Source organism: Chrysemys picta, chromosome 18 (assembly GCF_011386835.1).
Source record: "Chrysemys picta bellii isolate R12L10 chromosome 18, ASM1138683v2, whole genome shotgun sequence".
Classification (NCBI taxonomy): Eukaryota; Metazoa; Chordata; order Testudines; family Emydidae; genus Chrysemys; species Chrysemys picta.
Genome location: NC_088808.1, coordinates 9,530,374 through 9,545,954, shown reverse-complemented (window position 1 = coordinate 9,545,954; position 15,581 = coordinate 9,530,374).

Here is a 15,581-nt window from a genome sequence, read left to right as displayed (position 1 = left end):
ACTATTTAATGAGAACAAGGGACTCAAATTTGTGCTTCACTTCCTCTGTAAAATGGAGAAGATAATGCTTCTTCCCCTCTCACTCCCTCTCCCCCCACCGCCCTTGTCTGTCTTGGGTATTTAGATTGTAAAGGATTGTCTTTTATTTTGCACGTACAGCACCTAGCACAATGGAGTCTCGATCTCTTAGGCCCTCTAGGCAGTGCTCTACTATAAGTAACCACTATATACATCTATGCTGGAACATTGAGCTTTGAGACGCTAGTAAGTGATGTTACCGGAGCGAGGCTGGGAGACGCTCAGGGGGAGAGAGGGGGAAGAATCCTCTAGGGAACAACAAAACATTTCCCCCCTTCCCATGATTGTCTCTTGATAGTCAAGGCTAGAAGGCAACTGAGTCACTGGCGTGCTTGTTAAAGAAACCGTAGCTGCACCCTAGTTAGAGCCAATTAGCCAGAGAGGAGTTACTGCTATTCATACAGTGATCGTGGGTGGAAGCAACAGAGCAAACCAGAGGCTTGATCTCCTGTAGTAAACACACACAACGCACTTTGGAAGGACTTGCTGGCAATTCCAGAAGCTGAGAAACACGGGAATGTTCTTGTGACCCCATCTGTCGGAGGCACAACAGCTTCTCCGGAGTTCACAAACAAGGGGGTGTCCCGGATCATGGCGGGGATCCCGCCCTCCCCCCGAGTAGGGGATTTCCCTTGTGAGAGAGTCCCAAAGTTATTTCGGCAACATCTGGCAGCGGTGCTCTCCGGTTACGGTTGAGACTGCAGTTCTATTTATAAAGACTGATTGTTTGCTTGGGGGATGTCTTGGCATAGGAGGCCTCAGGAGAGCTAGTGATCTGGTTAACAAAACATCCAAGGAGCTGGGAAACCAACGCTGGGTTTTGATTTTATAATGCAGAGGACTAGAGCTATGACTTCCTGGGCTTATAATTCCAGAACAGGTCTGATTATTTAAAACTAGCATTTAAAAACACACCATCAAATGTAGTTCCCGTCATTATGAAACTACTCGCCGAGCGAAAAGGACGAGGAAAATAACAAGGAAAACTCACACAGCTAACAGTCGGTTAGCTAATGGGACGTTAGGTGGGTGAGACAAGCCTCAGCAAAGAGACAAACGTGCACGTTGTATGACGTGTTGGTGTAGCCATGTTGGTCCCAGGATACTAGAGAGACCAGGCGGGTGAGGTCATATCTTTTATTGGACCAACTTCGGTTGGTGAGAGAGACAGGCTTTCGCGCTTACAAAGCCCGATGCCACAAACGCCCTTTGCTTCTAGATTTTATTAACCTATTGCTCCCCCTTGTGGCGAGGTGTGAACATTACCCTGATTCAGCCAAATTCATAGTGTCAAGTATCAGGGGGTAGCCGTGTTAGTCTGTATCTACAAAAACAACAAGGAGTCTGGTGGCACCTTAAAGACTAACAGACTTATTTGGGTATAAGCTTTCATGGGTAAAAACCTCACACATCCGAAGATGTGAGGTTTTTACCCATGAAAGCTTATGCCCAAATAAATCTGTTAGTCTTTAAGATGCCACCAGACTCCTTGTTGTCCAAATTCATAGTATTACCCTAGGAGGCCCCTCGTGTTTATGTCTACTCTTATGAGCTAAATTCACCCAGGTGCAGAGGGTCAGGGCAAGGTCTATGCACTACTTAAAATGCCTCAACATGGAGCTTACATGAGATTCAAATGAGCCTTCTCAACAGGGCTGAATTTCACCCATATTTCTGGGGTTTTGTGCTTATCACATGTAACAATAGTTTTGATTTTATGCACTGAAGAACACACCTCTGTTTGCTAGATGCCTGTGTGGTCTGAATGTGCTAGGCCTTAGCCCTCTTCCAGCGGATGAGGCTTCACATCGCAAAAATCCTCTCCATAGCCCGGCTAACTTGCCCCCTTGCTGGCAGACTTAGCACAGAGGACTGAACAGACTGAACTTCGGAGCTCTAGCAGCGTCTCCTCAGCTCAGAACTGAGGCATGTTGTCAGAGGAGCACAGGGAACCTTGCCCTGCGCTGCTACCCAGGTGGTACCTGATCTCTGGATAAAGAGGGAACATCAGCCTCCGGGCACAGTCAATAAGCACCTGTCGCCAGCAGGAATTTCACACTAAATACATTGAAAGAAAGATACAAAGATGGAGTCTACCTCCCACAGCCAGTCTCAAAACAAACCATCCTTTAAACATGTCATTGCCCTACCTGGCAGCCTGTTCTGTCCTGTATTAGACCTGGCTTTGATGCTACATGGGTCATAGATTTCAAGGCCATAGTTGTGATCATTTTGTCTGACCCAAGTATAACACAGGGCATTGCCAAGGACACTGAAATGCACACGAATGCCCCTGTATAGTATGCCACAGACACCTGTGAATGGGCGAGAGCCTCAGCTAGCATAAATCAACATAGCTCCCTTGGCTTGATTTACGCCTGCTGAAGACCTAGTCCATTCTTTTCCAGATCTGAACCCTCTAGAACCAAGATGTTTAAACCCATGATCTATTAACCAGTCACTCGCAGGAAAAGTGAGACAAGATTACCATGCATTCCTCTTGCTTCTCATTTAAATAGAAAGATTCCCTCCCCCAGTCTTTGCCCCATGAGTGTATTGTTACTGTAGAAGGTGTGAGGGAATCTGCTATGAATTGCTGAGTGCTGCTGTAGGAATTTACAAAGCCTCATTTCAGCAGCATATACAAAGGACTTGCAACAATTGAAACGAAATTCTAATCCGCGAATCAAAACGCTTGCAATGACTATTTCAAAGCAGGTGAAACAATAACAAACAATGAACAAAGATGTTTCAAATCTTTGCTGATATACGCGGTGCTTACTGAATAAACTGCTAAATGGACACATTTTAGTCTGAGCCCCAGGGATTGCATATGATCACCTCACCTCACCCCATGCATCCTTCTTTTATCAGCTGATATTGCTTCTTAAATGTTTGCTTATATTTAAAACAAGGAAATAGAAACCATACAAAAACGAGGCCAGATTATGTGTTGGTTTAAAAACCAGGCAATCCTATTGATTTAAGCTTGGGTCGGATAGCCTGTAAATCTGCAATGAATTATTGCTATTCAGGTCTCGCTAAAGGCCAAATGTATGCTCAGAGCATAGAAGACACAGATCTCTGCCCTGGAGACCTTACACGCTACAAAACAAATCACACTGCAGATCAAGAGGAAGCAGTTAGTTTAGATAATTCTCCATCTTAATCTATGTTTTCCCCATGTCTTCCAGGTAATGGTCTCACCGATGCATCTCATTATTATTATTCGTGTTGTTGTAGCACCCAAGAGCCCCGGTCCTGGATCAGGATTCCACTGTGCTAGGTGCTGTACAAACACAGAACAGAAATTTGGTTCCTGCCCCAAGAGTTACAGTCTCATCTATCTGTGAATCCAGGTCCATCTCCATCACCTTCCCCTATTGGCTGACAGATTCATGGTCATGGGGAAGAGAACCTTTCGGGTAGCTCTGCAGAGTCCCACAAACGGCCTTGAATATAAGGAGACACCTCCTTGAACTAGACTCTGTATTCAATGGGGAGCTAATGCAGAGAGTGGAGCTCTGGGGTGATTGTGTTCATGGCAGCCTGCGTTGCTATGCAGATGGGGTTCTGTAGAATGTGTACTTCGGAGGGACTTGAAAGATGGGAAGCTGGGGGCCTGGCAGGCTGGGAGTGATAAGTTAGCCCACGACTAGGGGGCAACATGGGATAAGGGTTCAGAGATGGGAGTGGAATAATTCAGCTGCCAGAATTAAGGTGCCCTATTTTAATGTAGTCTGACCTATCCTTTCCTACATTGCAAGTGGTACTAGGGCTGTTTATTCCAGTGCATAATCTAGTGCAACAGCCGGCTTTGAACGGCACACCCAGATCCTTGTTTCTTTACTGGACTGAACAGAAGCAGCTAGAAGTGACATTGTACTTCAGGCAGGGCAGAGACAGCAACCCAAATTGGGTTATTCATCCCTTAATCCCCCCGGTTTATCCTCCCTTTAATACCAAGGCAGAATCCCTTAGCCACATTACTGGGAGTGTGGACCGTACACAGGACTGGCCCATGCAGGTGAACGGTCTATCTGAAGGTGAAAAAAGGGATTCACTACAGGTCACAGGTCTCTAACGTCTGGGGAATCTTCAGCTGAAAGATTCTGCCCAGGGTCCCTGCTGCAGTTCTCCTGGAATTCCAGGCTCCTCCGGTCCACACAGAGGTTACACTGGTTTGGATGTAGCACAGAAGAACCTCTCTGCTGACAAGCAGCTGGGACCGCCAAGGCCCAGCCGATCTCTCTGCTGCAGCCCCCGCAAGTGTTGTTTACCTTGGCCGGGCTGCAGTCAGCAGCTGAGCTTGCCAAGGGAGTGCTGTGAGCAGAGAACACCATTGTGGAGGGGGGGGTCTACCTTTTCCTTAGTCCCCAAGAGAAACGAGACCTGGCTCTCACCACAGCTACAAGCGCCAGTTCTGAGCCCTTGCAACCCCCCTGTTCTTTGGAAGGCTGATTCCCAAATCCCTAGGTGATTCATTATCTCTTCCAGTTGAGGCACTTCCCCTCCCCCCCCACACCCCCTCTTCTGTTTTCTTCCAGGTAATTGTTCCCACAGCATCTGCCTGAATCCAAACCCACCATCTTTCCTTACTATAGAGCTTCTCAGGGCCATGGGGATTTCCCCCCCTCTATCTTTATAAATAATAAAACCCAAAGACGCAAATGAAACATTTTTGTGCAGAGACTCTAAAGCCGCACAAAGAAATCACTCCCAGGTAGACCGTAGGCCTGGCGCTGTGTTGTTTGTGACATTGGAAACCGGACAAAGCACAAGAACAACCATTACAGAGAAAAATCCAGCCCTCACCAGAAGATGTGACCTTATCAGTCTTGTTCGCCTCTGGGCCCAATCCTGCTCATGCTAAAATCAGTGACCAAACTCCCGGAAAGCTGTTGCTGGCCCGAGGTGTAATTTGCAGACATGCTGAGCACGCATCTCAGAGAGACAGCAATGGGAATTGCGGGGGCGCAGCCCCTTTGAAAACAAGACCCTTGTTACGTCATCGCAATGCTTGCAAGAGACCCATCGAGCTGTGAGCTCATCTCTAGGCAGGGAGTGGGAAGGTGGGGTGAGGTTGGTTCACATTGTTATGTACAGTTAACACCGATCGGGTCAGCTCCTCAGCGGGAGTAAATCAGCCTCGTTCCACTGGAATCGACGGAGCCAGTTAATACCACAGAATCTTAAAACGGGTTAGAAAATTATACTGAGTTTATTTTTGAACTCTGGTGTTCAGCTGAAAAATGGCTGAGCTAAAAATACCTCTGGCTATTGTTACTCCTGTCAGTTACTGTGTGTTGCCAGCTTGGGGCTCTAAATAAACTGCTCTAAACTAAGTACGTTTCCTGGGAGCCTGTGCTGCTAAGCAGATGGAGACTACCCAAGCCTGCCCCATAGTGGGTGGGGGCAGAGTGAGGGCAGCTAGCCTCAGCAGTGTTACTGAGCATGCTCAGTCTGTGTGAGCCTAGTCAGTACAAGACAAAGAGCAAATCGGGGGGAGCGGGGGAATGTGACCCCACATGCCCCCCCACCCATCACCTCTGGATGGCGTGCTGTGAAGTGTGTCTTTCACGGGGTATGGAAAGAAAAGAAGGGGTCAGTTGGACTGGGAAGGGAGCTATGCCAGCTATAAGTAGGACACAGAACTCCTCCCGCTGAATAAAACATGCTGTGAATGTTATTCCCTCAGCCCTATTCCTATTCAAAAGCAATAGGCCAAATCCTAAAATCAGGTCCCGCTCTCACAAATGAAAGGAAGAACTTTTTCATACAACGCACAGTCAACCTGTGGAACTCATTGCCAGGGGATGGTGCAAAGGCCAGAAGTATAACTGGGTTAAAAAAAGAATTAGATAAGTTCATGGAAGTTAGGTCTATCAATGGCTATTAGCTAAGATGGTCAGGGATACAAGCCCACGATCCAGGTGTCCCTAAACCTCCAATTGCCAGAAGGTGGGACTGGACAAGAAGGGGTGAATCATTCAAAATTGCCCTGTTCTGTTCATTTCCTTGGAAGCATCTGGCACTGTCCACTGTCTGAAAACAGGATACTGGACTAGATGGACCATTGTTCTGACCAAGTATGGCCTTTCTTATGTGCATCTCTCACTAAAAGCTGTGTGCTTATATCATTCAGTTTGTACCTAGTCCTTACTCAAGCAAACTCCTGTTGAAGCTAGTGGGAGTTTTCCCCATGTATGAATTCAGGAAGGCATGCAGGATTTGGCCTGGAGAACCCTCCAGCCAAAGTGGCAGTCTCCATTGGCATCAGCATCACCTGTCCACCAGAAGATGTGATTCTCCTCCAGCTTCCACCCATTCTATACCAGTGGAGTTCCATTGACTTCAATGTAGCTACTGCTGACTTACCCTGAGAAACATGAGGAGAACCAGGCCCTAAAATGTCAAGTCAGGCCCTGGGTTTGTGCATCACTCTACAGTCACCGTGTCGCACCCAGGGCATGACAGCTCTTTAAAGATGCCATATTTTGGATGAGCTTTTAAACTTGAGCTCCCTCCAGTGGCTGACTAGCCGATTCCCAGGCACCTGAGAAGATTAGGTGAACTACCCAATCCAGGCTGACACCCTCTCTTAATAATATACACCCTGTAATAAGCAGGGTTGTGTGTGAGCTGTTGTTTCTGCTGTACTGGCCTATGAAGCTGCTTTCCTGCCAATATGTTCCTCATTAAAGCACTCTGGGACGCTAAGAGTGTGTTAGGCGCCATACGCAAATCAGTTTTTAGTCTCTTCTAAAACACCCAGAGAAACACTTGAGAAGCAAGAGCCTTGGGACCTCAGTGAGGGCGGCATGGGATGAGCTGCAGAGGGGAAACCGGAGCTAGCCCCTGACAAATTTGAACCATCCCATTTTGATCCGTAACAAACAGAGACCGACGCTGAATAAACCTAGTCATTTTGCAGAAAGGAGATTACATGGGTAATGGAAAATCTGGGGCGTGGGGAGTTTGGCTACAAAATTTGGTTACAAATAAAAGCCTTCAGTTAGGTTTCCATGATGAATGGAACTTCCCATACATGAGCTGTACTCAGCATTTCCAGGTCCCAAAACAGCCTATTGATATTTCCATATTTTTTGAACGAAGGTCAATGGAATTTGTAGAGCTTTTCCATGTTTCCATAACTTCCTCGGACCCAGGTGATTACCAGTGTCTCCCCCCACTTCCACCTCTCCTGGGTGGGGCAGGACTCGTTGATGGGGGAAATAGAATGATCCCTTCTCTACTCCTTTCTTGTGCTTGAGCTAGAGAAGGAAAGGCTTGGCAAAGGTGGATTCACAACACCTTTGTGCTCTCTGTTTTCTGCGGATGTGCAAGGGCCTGCCCAGCCCACAGTATATAAGTTAGTGCAGCCTCAAGGCTGCTCTAGTTTATGACCTCCTCCCAACAGCTGCCTACTGTCCCTGGGAAACAGAGAATAGTCATATCTACTGAAGGTACTTATACTGCCCTCATTATCATAGTATCTGAGCATCTCCTGTGAAGTAGGGCAGTGCTATTATCCCCATTTTACAGAGGGGGAACTGAGGTGCAAAGAGACTAAGGAACGTGGCCAAGGTTGCACAGTAAGCCTGTGGCATAGCACGGAACTAAGCCCAGGTTGCTCAAGTCCCAGGTTAGTGACCTAATCATTGGATCATCCTTCCTCTGCTTATGGTATAGAGCCCTTTGTCCACCCCCACATAGCCAGCTTGGAGCAGGGCCAGGGTAACACCTTTTACACCAGATGGGCACTGGCTGGGGAAGCTCCCTATACAAAAAGATTTTCTCAGGGGACCATTCCCAGCCATGTTCACACCCCTTTACATTACCAGAGTGACATGAAAGAGCTGTAGCAAAATGGAGAATCAGGCCCAGAGTATCTTTAAACCTATAGCTCCTGTAAAGAAAGGAGCAGTAGAACTGGAGCAGAAGTGCTGGGTGTGAGCGGCCTGCTAACCCAAGGACCCCCAGGAGGGATCCCTATAACAATATCTTAGACTTATCAGCTCTGTATTTTCATCCCAGTTGGATCCAGAGCACTTTACAACTATTCTCAGAGCAGTCACTCTGCCGACTGCTGAAATGCAGGCCCTCTGGATAAACTTGGCAGCGGCTTAACAATAACGCTACACAGCACATTTAAGACAAGAAGTGATGATCCATAACTAGTTAAACCTACAGCAAAGGAGGGGGGGGATTTAGATAGGATAACTGCTCAAGGCACAGGGCCCAATGCCCGTGTACAGACTGCAAAGGAGAATCAGGCCCTGAGATTTTAATACCCACGAGTATTTAATTATCATGAATAAATAATAATAGTCATTCGCAGTAGTGATCCCCTCAGTCAGTCTGAGCAATACAGCGGCGCTGCAACCAGGTAGGGCAAAAGTTCGTACTGATTAAGAGCCAGGAGTGACAGATATTGGACTCCCACCCAAGAGCTGACCAGGCCTAGTACTGCTTAGTTTGTGAAAGCTAATATCACAGCCTACGGTGGAATTTCTACAAGGAGTATGGGGAGAGTCCTGGTGGTGGGGAAGCTCAGAGATACACCAATCCCGTCATGATCCAGTAGGGGTCACTGCAGTGACTGAAGTAGGAAACAGACATTCCAACTCTAACACTGTGGGTACATCCACTCCTCAAGAAAGGCACAGGGTGGCAAATGTCAGAGCCGGGTCTATAGACTCGTGCTACAGGACTAAAACTAACAGCATAGACATTCCCGCTAAGGCTCTGAGACCCAACACCCACGCTGGGGTTCAGAGTCTGCATGGGAACATTTTTAGCCCTGTCGTGCAAGCCCCCCAAGCCCAAGTCTGTAGACCCAGGCTCGAATACTTGCTGCTGCAGGGTTTGGGTTATTATTATTCTTTTTGCACTGTAGACGTACCCCATGTGGCTTCCAAGGGTTCCAGTCCTCAGAAAAACATATTTCTACAGTTGCTTTTGAATCACTGTGGCCAGAGGGGGAGAAAGGTAGCTCCTTGGCTCTGGCACAACAGGGTCATCTTTGATCTCCTGGGAGGTCTATTTCCTTCATTTGGCCTTTCTTAAAATATACTTTTAGGAACCCTTTACATTTTCTCCCTCACGCATTTTCCCTCATTAAAAAGAAGCTTTATTTTTTAAAGTCACACTTCAGCAAAGAAGGAAAAAATCGTATTTCTTTGCTGCTAAAGGTTACCTGAAACTGCTGATCATTTGCAAAGACAGTGGAATCATTGTGTACATCTCACAGGAACCACAGGGGGTGGAGGGCAGGGAAATGGCTGTATTAATACTATGCCATTAAAGAGAGCAGGAATATTTGGGACTTAGAGGATGCTGGCACTGTACAGCAGGACCACAGGGCACTCCCAAGGAGAAAGGAGCAGCAGTGGGGATGAACAGTAGCAGGATTTTGTGATGATGGCAATGGGTCTAGTGCTTAGAGCGTAGAACAGGGAAGTCAGGTCTTTTAGGTTCTCTACCCTGCTTTATCACTGCTTGGCCAAATCAGAGAACCGATCTGTGCCTCAGTTTCCCCTCGGTCAAACAGCGATGATAATATGGCTCTATTTGATAGTAGGGCTTGAGAGACTTAAGCTGGGATTTTTGAAGGAGCACAATGAGAGTTAGGTTCCCACCTCCCATTGAATTTCGCCACCTAGTTCCTTTTGGTGCCGTTGAGTTTCCAGCCTTAATTTTTTGAGCAAAACACTTTCAGATCCTCAGATTGCTCAGGCAAAGTGTAATTTGTAGTTGCCGTGCACTGTAATTTACGGGTGCTGTGACTGCAAGCTAGGGGTGGGAGGAGAGAGACACTTTTGGGAAGGTGTTTCTTTTGTCCTTTAAATTCTTCCTGATGCAATGCCGCAGTTAATAAACTCAACATCTATTGATTGCTCTTCCTATTAAAAGGGACAGGCAGAGATTTTAAGTGCATCATCGGTTATCATTTCTGTACAAATCAGATTCTAAACCTGTGGCAACTTCCCCCATCTTGATGAACTACTGTTTATTGGAAGACCAGTAATATAGGCACAAGTTGACAGGGCATCTGATCTTGCATCAAACAACATTTTTACTAATCTATTCTTCACTAAGAATGAAATTCACCCCTGTGCAGAGAGCCGACCAGGCCTGTGCATAACTCAAGTTCCAATTAAACTCTGGGGCATAAGAGGGGGTTTAGTGGTGCATAGACCTTTCCCTAGCTCTCCACAGGGCTGAACTTCACCCTAAATTACTTCTAGCACCAACCAAGATAGTGTTACACACTATTTTCTGCCCAACCTACATGCAGATTACAAATAATACTCCACAGAACTCCTGTTCATCGATCCTTGGTGGAGCTCTGCCCCTTGCCACCTGACTTTCTGGCCTTCATTTTGCAACTTGCAACGTGATCATTCCCCTCTATTGGACATTGGTGAGGTCTCATCTGGAGTACTGTGTCCAGTTTTGGGCCCCACGCTACAAGAAGGATGTGGAAAAATTGGAAAGAGTCCAGTAGAGGGCAACAAAAACGATTAGGGGACTGGAGCACATGATTTATGAGGATAGGCTGAGGGAACTGGGATTATATAGTATGCAGAAGAGAAGAATGAGGGGGGATTTGATAGCTGCTTTCAACTACCTGAAAGGGGGTTCCAAAGAGGATGGATCTAGACTGTTCTCAGTGGTACCAGCTGACAGAACAAGAAGCAGTGGTCTCAAGTTGCAGTGGGGGAGGTTTAGGTTGGATATTAGGAAAAACTTTTTCACTAGGACGGTGGTGAAGCACTGGAATGTGTTCCCTAGGAGGTGGTGGAATCTCCTTCCTTAGAGGCTTTGAAGGTCAGGCACCTTAGTTGGGGATTGGTCCTGCTTTGAGCAGGGGGTTGGACTAGATGACCTCCTGAGGTCCCTTTCAACCCTGATATTCTAGGATTCTATGAATTTAGGCTCTTCTTGTTTGCCAGTTACCCACTGGCAGCTTACAATTTACTCAGAGGCATTCACTATTCCAGATTATTTGCCAAGTCATTTCTATGAATTAGCATGATTTAAACCCTTGGAACTTGAGATGGGTCCAAACCAAAATGCTGAGCTTAGCACCCCTACCTGGGCTGAAATGGACCATCTGTACCTCTGACTTCTGAACATATTCAAAATCCAGCTAGGAATCCAAATATTGCTCTTGGGCCTAACTTCTATTTGAAATATAAGAACATAAGAACAGCCATACTGGCTCAGACCTAGCTATTTAACTAGCCTCCTCTTTTTTGTGTAGTTCCCAGATACTGTGCTCCTCTGAGGACTAAATCAAGAATTGCCTTTTCTGGGTTTCAGCACTAGGTGCTCCAAGAAGCAGTCATGAGCGGTATCTAGAAACTTTCTCTTTGCATCCTGTCTTGAGGTGACATGTACCCAGTCAATATGGGGCTAACTGAAATCCCCCATTATTACTGAGTTTTCTATTTTTATAGCCTCCTTAATCTCCCGGAGCATTTCACAATCACCATCACCTTCCTGGTCAGGTGATCGGTAGTATATTCCTACTGCTGTACTCTTGTTATTCAAGCATGGAATTTCTATCCGTGGAGATTCTAGGGGTCAGTTTGATTCATTTAAGATTTGTACTATATTTGACTGTATGCTTTCTTTCACAAATAGTGCCACTTCCCCACTAGCGCGACTTACTCTGTCTCATTCCTATATATTCTGTACTTTGTCCTATTGATTATCCTCATTCCATCAAGTTTCTGTGATGCCTATTATATCAATCGCCTCATTTAATGCCACATACTCTAGTTCACCCATATTAATACGACCAAGTTGCAGTTGCTGGAGTCTCTGGGCCAGATGCTGATCTCTGTTACTCACAGAAGTGTTATCCCAGATTTACACCTAGTATAACAGAAAGATGCTGCCCCCCCTTTTCCTTTTCAAACGTACACCATGATTTATTACAACCTTAATGTGATTGGATTTAGCAGAAATCAAGCACCACAGCAAGTCAGAGGATACTTTTTAGTCTTTGCAGCAGAGAACTCTGGTTTTCTGCCACATCATCCCCAGCCCTGCAAACTCAATTTCAATTACATTTAACAAAGCTAGCTGGATGGGCCGCGCAAAGGCAGGTGAAATTCAGTGTCGACAAATGCAAGATAAAGCACTTTGGAAGTGCTCATTTGAACTATTCAGGAAAACGAGCCATAGAGTTTTTAAGAAATGTGTGCAGTGTCACCCAAAAGAGAGAGAGAAAAAGTTAAGATGTACAAAGAACTAGGTAAGAAATACTTAGGGTTACCATATTTCAGCGAGCAAAAAAGAGGACGGGAGGAGCCCCGCCCTAGCCCCGCCCCTGCCCCTCCCACTTCCCGCCCCCCCTGACCTCCCAACCCTCCCCCCGTTCCTTGTCCCCTGACTACCCCCTCCTGGGACCCCTGCCCCTAACTGCCCCCCAGGACTATCTAAGCCTCCCTGCCTCTTGTCCCCTGACTGCCCCAACCTTTATCCACACCCCCACCCCCAGACAGACCCCTGGGACTCCCACGCCCCATCCAACCACTCCCCACCCCCTGACAGCCCCCCCCCAGAACTCCCAACCCATCTAAACCCCTCTGCTCCCTGTCCCCTGACTGCTCCGATCCCTCTCCGCACTCCTGCCCCCTGACAGCCCCCCCCAGAACTCCCAACCCATCTAAACCCCTCTGCTCCCTGTCCCCTGACTGCTCCGATCCCTCTCCCCACTCCTGCCCCCTGACAGCTCCCCCCCAGAACTCCCAGCCCCCTACCCCCCCCCCGCTCCTTGTCCCCTGACTGCCCCCTCCTGGGACCCCTGCTCCTAACTGCCCTCCAGAACCCCACCCCCTACCTAAGACTCCCTGTTCCTTGTCCCCTAACTGCCCCCTCCTAAGACCCCCCCCCCAACTGCCCACCAGGACCCTACCCCCTACCTGTACCCTGACTGCCCAAAACTTTCTCCACTCCCCCCAAAAAGCCCCCCCCCATTTCTTGACTGCCCCCTCCAGAACCTCCCTGCCCCTTCTCCTGCCCCCCCTTACCCTGCTGCTCAGAACAGGGTGTTGGGCTCTGTGCGAGCCGGACACCTGGCTAAGCTCCCCAGCACAACAAAACCCGGTCCCTGGCCCTGCACAACAAAACCCGGTCCCTGGTCCGGACCGGGTTGCAGGGGAGAGCTGCCCTTGTATCAGCACAAAGTGCTCTCGCTCCCGTTTTGCTACGCTGCATGGCAGAAACCGCTCCCAGTTGCAAAAGGGGAGGGCTGCACTTTGTGCTGAGACACTTGCTCAGAATGCAGGGCGGAGCTCCTCTCCAGCTGCTCCGGAGTCCAGCCCGGGACTTTCCTGCAGCCCTCCCAGCCGGGGGAGGGGGGAAATCCCGGACATTGTGAGTGCTTTACAAATTCCCCCCGGACGCTATTTTTAGCACAAAAAGGAGGACATGTCCGGGTAAATCCGGACGAATGGTAACCCTAGAAATACTGGAAATATTATAATGCCTCCATGGTAACCCCTTACCTGCAATACTGTGCTCAGTTCTGGCCACCCTAATTCACCAGGGGTCTAAGCAGAAACAGGAGAGGTTCTGAGAATGTGAAGAACAATGGAGAGACCTGCAGTGCTTGGGTTTAGCGTGCAGGTGTTGGGCGCTGCTGGTGGCTAATGGTATGCAAGAGGTCAAACTAGATGATCTGGTAGCCCCTTCTGGCCCTAAACTCTATGACCCCACATCAAACTCTTTTTTTTTTGCTTTGTTTTACTTTATCTGTCTCTCAATACATCTGCAGGTCCCCAGTGCCATCAGTTTCTAACAGTGCAGTCATTCTTGTTTCCAGTTGAGCAAAATGTCAGCAGGTGACAAGCCATGCTTTGTTGGGACCGTTCTATAATTTAACAGTGTTAAATATGGATCGGAGTCTTACTCTGCAATGTTCTGCAGTAGGCGCTTTTTTTATTTTGACACAGTTTTCCACCGATCCATTAGATTGGGGATAACAGGGACTAGCGGTTACCTGTCTAAACCAGTACTTTGCTGCAAACTGCTTAAACGGATACCCACTAAACTGTGACGCGCTGTCCTACATTACTATGTCCGGTATACCATGGCTAGCAAAAATAGATCTGATGTGCACAATTATCTTTTTAGCAGTAATATCTTTTAGTTAGGCTCTCTCAGGGAAGTGAGAATAGTCGTCTAGGACAAGCACATAGTTTCTTTCCAGCCAGCATAAACGAAACAATACCTATTTTGCTCCAGGAGACCAATTTTTCCTGTGTCAGCAACACAGGCTCTTTCACTTGACTTGGTCTCTATTTTTAGCATATGCTACAAGCCTTGCTAGCTTCCTCAATGTCACTGTTCACGTGAGGCCAGTATAAAACATCTCTGACCCGTCTCTTAATTTTTTAATCCCTAAATAAATGGTCTTCGTGTATCCTTTTCAACTTATTTTTCTTAAACAAGTTAGGAATCACCATCCTGCTGTCTTTTTTAAACAAAATCCCATCTAGGACTGACATCTCCCCCTTAAATTCATAATAGGGGCTGGGGAGATGCTGTCCCAGCCATGCTGTGCTAATAGACTTAATTACTTTTCGCTAGGTCTCATCCTGAGCGGTAGCTTTGGTCATCACAGTCCACATTTCAGCTGAGGCTGGACAAGTTTAGTTTTTTTTTAAATCAGACTGACGTGCAAGTCTAGCTCTAGACATTGTGCCAATGGACTTTTGTCAAATGGGATAACACCAGTGGTGGGCAACCTGTGGCCCGCGTGCATCTCATCAGGGTAATCTGATTGCAGGCCGCGAGACATTTTGCTGACGTTGACCATCTCCAGGCACAGCCCCCTGCAGCTGCCAGTGGCCGCGGCTCACCATTCCCAGCCAATGAGAGCTGCAGGAAGTGACGGCCAGACGTTCCTGCAGCCCGCCGCTTCCCACAGCTCCCATTGGCCGGGAACGGTGAACCGCGGCCACCGGGAGCTGCGGGGGGCCGTGCCTGCGGACGGTCAACGTCAGCAAAATGTCTCACGGCCCGCAATCAAATAACCCTGATGGGCCGCATGCGGCCCATCATTGAGCTAGACAAAGAGTCTGCGGCCCCCAAATCTCTCTCCCAACTTGCAAATAATGCATTTGTATCTGGGAAAAAAAACAAAAATCCCTTTTTATTCACAAGGGATGTTTGCCAGAGCCCTTTTGGTTTAATGTGGCTTAAAGTCAATTTCAGCAAACTCTGGCCTCCCATAAAAACCATGAAATATTTTATACCCACATATTAAGGCAGTGGTTCCCAAACTGTGGGTGGGGTTGCACCACCAGCAGATGGGCTCACAATGATTTGTAGAGCGAGGAGGATGCCATTTTACTCCACACCGCATAACCTTGCGCACACCATATACTCCGGGGGGAATTCTGCACCAAAAAATTAAAAATTCTGTGCACAATATTTTCAAATTCTGCAAAATTCTCCGTATTTTCTTTGTCAAAATAACACAA